Source organism: Sus scrofa, chromosome 3, assembly GCF_054392235.1.
Source record: "Sus scrofa isolate SSC_HxYL_T2T_F1_AM1 chromosome 3, Sscrofa_HxYL_maternal_Yorkshire_Landrace_v2.0, whole genome shotgun sequence".
In the NCBI taxonomy this organism is placed as follows: Eukaryota; Metazoa; Chordata; class Mammalia; order Artiodactyla; family Suidae; genus Sus; species Sus scrofa.
In genome coordinates, this window is record NC_139385.1 from 60,652,937 (window position 1) to 60,658,029 (window position 5,093).

Sequence of the window (5,093 nt, forward strand, 5' to 3'; positions counted from 1 at the left end):
GCTGGGCCCCAGCGGGAACTCCCCTTTTACCTACTTTAAATTCCACCTTTGCATTTTCTCCCATGACTCTAGGGCTCTTAATCCACACTGACCGTGAGGTCTTGTGCTCTGTCACAGAGAATCCTCAGCACTCTTAGCTGAGCACGAGAAGAAACAGTCCCACTGATGCAGGTGGGAAGCCTTGACTGAACTGGCTGTGAAAAACAGCTCAGAGCAGTACCGAATTTTTCACCTTATTTCCTTCGAAAGGCTAGACAAATGTTTCTAAAGGTTTTCAGTGATATACCTTTAACTCCTAGTTGTTCTTTTCTTTTTCCCCCACAGCATGCAGAAGCTCCTGGGCCAGGAATGGAACCCAAGCCACAGCAGTGACAACGCCAGGTCCTTAACCCACTGTGCCACCAGGGAACTCCTAATTGCTAATTTAAACTCAGAGCCTTAGTAATTTCTAGTTTCTCCTGATTAGGAACCAGTGAGTTGACCTGGTTTGTGTCCCTTACTGAAGATGTCCTGGGATAACTAATACACCATCCCTCCCGGAGTTTCTTTCTTTCTTTTTTTTTTTTGTCTTTTGTTGCCATTTCTTGGGCCGCTCCCACGGCATATGGAGGTTCCCAGGCTAGGGGTCGAATCAGAGCTGTAGCCACCGGCCTACGCCAGAGCCACAGCGACACAGGATCCGAGCCGTGTCTGCAACCTACACCACAGCTCACAGCAACGCCAGATCGTTAATCCACTGAGCAAGGCCAGTGATCGAACCCGCAACCTCATGGTTCTTAGTCAGATTTGTTAACCACTGCACCATGACAGGAACTTCACCTCCCGGAGTTTCTTAACACCTGCTTCCGCCAGGAAAGGGAGCCGAGATTGCAGCTGTGAACCCACTGCTTTTGGCTTTTGGATTTCCCTCCTTTAAGTAAGTCACTTCTTTCACCCAGGTCTTGCTTTTGTCAGATTTTCTTGGCAATTCGGGAGATCCCAGAGGAATTCCTCCTACCCAGACTTAATTAGCCCTTTCCACTGGCAGCCCCAAATCTTTCTTTAAGATCTTTTTCTTTTTCCAAGCTCCTTGCAGAGAAGCGCTCTCCAGGATCCAGCTGCCACTTCGAGTGCAGCAGAGGGGACAGATCCCACCAGGTGTTCCTATCCTGGTTCCCTAGCAGAGGCCCAGCCCCCAGGGCTCATGCCACTCCCTCTGCCAACAGCCCTGCCCCAGTCTGGCTCTTAAGGGCACAGGAGAGGGTTTGGAGATGATGGGGGGCAGGGTTGCATAAGGGAGGAGCCCCAAGGCCATCACCCACGGCTACAGCAGGGGCCCCCACAGCTTAGCTAGGTCTGCTGTTTAGACTCAGCACAACTGTGACCTAGAGCTCCTTCGAAAGATTCTCTGCCAGGAGAAGGCCTGACCTCCTTAAGATTTCCTGCCTCAAGTCAAAGTCGCAGGCCCATCCTAATTAACCGCCTGGTCCTTTCAGAGATGAAATGGAACAAGCGATTTGCGGTCTGTTTGATGTTCTCCGAGCATAAATTACCCGCTCAGCCCGCCCCCAACATCCCAGTCAAACATACTCAGGGAAGATGAAATAGAAGCGGATAAAACCTCATCTCCCACAAACCGTCTACCAAACACTTGGAAAATGAGAGAAAAGGGACTTGTCTGTAGGGGTCCCGGCTTGAAAAATTCATGCAATTTCCTCGCCCCTCCTCTGTTTTCCGAAGACTTTTTTTTCCCGCTTCCTCGTTCAATCAGGAAAGGCTAACAGCTGTTTCATCTCTCGCTCTTATAAATTGGTAATGGATTTTTAGCAATGCAGCAAAGCTCTATAGCACAAAAATCAATAAACCCTACGGATGGTGTGAGAGTGATTTGACCTATTTAAGGGACGAATAAAGGATTAATGAAATCTAGTGGCAAGTCCTAAAACTGAGCAGGTGTCAGGCTGCCCCCAGCCCCACCTGCCTGTCCTTCCAGGAAGGGACTCAGGTGGGGGCTGCAGCTCTGTCACTGTGCTCTGTGTGGGTACAACGGGGCCTGAGTTCTTACGACTTTCACTCCCCTGCTCCCTCTGCTCCAATGCCTGCCCCCCCACCCCACCCCTGTCCCTGAATCTGCACAGCACTGTCCCAGCCTGACAGCCCATCCCTGTGTCTACACAGCACTGTCTCAGCCTGACACCCGGCTCCCACAGAGCCCCCTCCTCGGCCCCCTGGGTGCAGAGCAAATAAATCTTTCCCATGGTTTTCTTGGCCCATTCCTCTGCCATCTGTCCCCTGCCTCCGCTCCTGTGCTCCATGATCGTGGGAAGACCGGCAACGGGTCGGATGCAAATTGATCATCTTAGTTAGTGAGTGGCTGAAACAAGTGTGCAGCCCTCGGCTGGTCTCCACACTTTATTCATCTGGTTCCATGCCTACCACGCCTTCCCTCCATTCTCCCCTCCAGCTGTTCAAATACTCCCATCCACTAAGAACAAGCTCAACCCCCACTTCCTCCCTGAAGCCCTCCAGGACTACCCTGTGTTGATTCCTTTCCCTCCAAGCTCTCTTGATACCAGCTGGTCTGGCGGTCAGGGAAGTTTCTTTGTCTCGCCTCTTTGTGAGTTTGTCTCTTCTCTCCATTTCTATGAGAAGGTCCTTGAGCAGAAATCAGTATGACCAAGTGACCAAATACACTTTTCACAGGTAAGTGAAATCAACTTATGATTTTTTAACTTTATAACTTTCCCCAGCCCCTGCCTCTGACAACTACCAATCTCTGTACCATGAGCCCTTTTTTTTTTTTAATTCTACATATAAGTGAGACCATAGAAAGTCCTCAAATTCCATCCATGTTGTTACAAATGGCAAGATTTTTTTTTCTTTAGTTGAATAATATTCACATATGTATGAAAATGCTACCTATGAACTGGAGACTGGCAGAGGCCATCAGCCTCCTCACAGGTCGTCCTGGTCATGAACCACTGCACCTGCCAACCCTCAACACCCCCTGAAAGAGCTCAGGGCACAGATCAGGTGTGAGGTGCTCTATGCTGTAGGAAAACCGGCAGAACTGGTCTTCAAATAGCCAGCTGATTTCAGGAGGGTTTTTTTGTTTGTTTGGTTGGTTGGTTTTTTTTGCATTTTAGGACGGCACCCATAGCATATGGAAGTTCCCAGGCTAAGGGTCGAATCAGAGCTACAGCTGCCGGCCGACACCAGAGCCATAGCAACACGGGATCTGAGCCATGTCTGCGAACTACACCATAGCTCACAGCAGCGCCGGATCCTTAAACCACTGAGCAAGGCCAGGGATCAAACCTGCAACCTCACGGTTCCTAGTTGGATTCGTTAACCACTGAGCCATGACGGGAACTCCGGATTTGCAAAAGTTTTCTCCCATTTGGTAGGTTGCCTTTTCATTTTGTTGATGGTTTTCTTTGCTCTGCAAAAACCTTTTAGTTTAATGTAGTTCCACTTGCTTATTTTCGCTTTTGTTGTCTTCGACTTTGGTGTCAAATCCAAAAAATAATCACCAAGTCTGATGTCAAGGGGCTTACTGCCTATTTTCTCTTCTAGAGAGACTTGGGAGTTTATAAGGGAAAAAATGATACATAAAGACATTCACATTCCTAGAAAGGTAACAGAAGGAAACGTCATTGGTCTCTTGGACTGGCTTTGTGTTTCATCCTGTTCATTTTCCACTCAGTGAGAAGTTCATTTAAAAGCCAAGTGTGCGAGCTTGCTTCAGCAACACATAGACTAAAATTGAAACGATACAGAGAAGATTAGCATGGCCCCTTTGCAAAGATGACTTGCAAATTCATGAAGCATTCCATATTTTCTATACGGCACAAATAAACCTTTCCACAGAAAAGAAACACACGGACTTGGAGAACAGACTTGGGGTTGCCAAGAGGGAGGGGGAGAGACCTGGAGGGACTGGGAATCTGGGGTTAATAGATGCAAACTATTGCCTTTGGAATGGATAAGCAATGAGCTCCTGCTGTATAGCACAGGGAACTCTAGCTAGTCACTTGTGATGGAGCACAGCAGAGGATAATGTGAGGAAAAGAACGTATATATGTATGTGTGACTGGGTCACCTTGCTGTGCAGTAGAAAATGGGCAGAACACTGTGAACCAGCTATAAGGGAAAAAATAAAAATCACGTCTTGGAACTGATGTTGCTGTGGCTGTGCTGTAGGCCAGCAGCTGTAGCTCCAATTCAACCCCTAGCCAGGGAACCTTCATATGCCATGGGTGCGGCCCTAAAAAGCAAAAAAATTAAAAAATAAAAGAAAAATAGGAATCCTTTGGGAGTTCCCACTGTGGCACAGTGGGTTAAAGGATCTGATTGCAGTGGCTCATGTTGCTGCAGAGGCAAAAGTTCAGCCTGGCAGTGGGTTAATGATTCAGCATTGCTACGGCTATAGGATGGACAGGGCATTTGGGGTTAGCAGGTGCAAATGATGCCATTTAGAATGGGTGAGCAATGAGATCCTACTGTACAGCACAGGGAACTCTATCCAGTCTCTTGGGATAGACCATGATGGAAGATAATATGAGAAAGAGAATGTATATGTATGTACGACTGGGTCACTTTGCTGTACAGCAGAAATTGGCACAACAGTGTAAATCAACTGTACTTTAATAAAAAATAAATAAATGTAAATCTTGACATTGCAAACACAAAGCTAATTCTGAAAAACAAGAAGAGAGAGGGCCTGAAATATTCCGACTTGAAAGAGTGATGGACAGATAGCTATGAAGATGCCGCTGTACAAATGCTGGGTAAAAAGGCAGCTTCAGAGAACAGCGGTATTCAGAACAATTATTAACAGTGGAGGCTAGAGATCATTGGATAAATCAGCACTCAAATGGAAGTCTCTTCCTGCTACCTCTAGTGGGAATATCTGGGTCTTCAGGAAATATTACAATGCAAATCTCAGCAGGCTTTTCTAACATCTGCATCTGTGTCTCAAAAACAGTGGTGCTTACTGGCTGTAATATGGAAGATATCAATTACGTGATGCCATCTTTGGAACTTTTTATTGATCCCATTTTGTCACTGCCCCAGCAATTATATTCACATTCCATCCCTTTAAAATGGCAATG

At 47.0% G+C, this 5,093-nt stretch overlaps 1 non-coding gene across 1 annotated transcript; it reads left to right on the plus strand.

The window, feature by feature from the left end:
• The first annotated feature begins 3,714 nt into the window (after positions 1-3,714).
• On the plus strand, positions 3,715-3,821 carry LOC146404657 (U6 spliceosomal RNA). The gene has a single exon (XR_014842677.1). It is a non-coding gene; the product is annotated as a U6 spliceosomal RNA (small nuclear RNA).
• Positions 3,822-5,093: the final 1,272 nt, after the last annotated feature.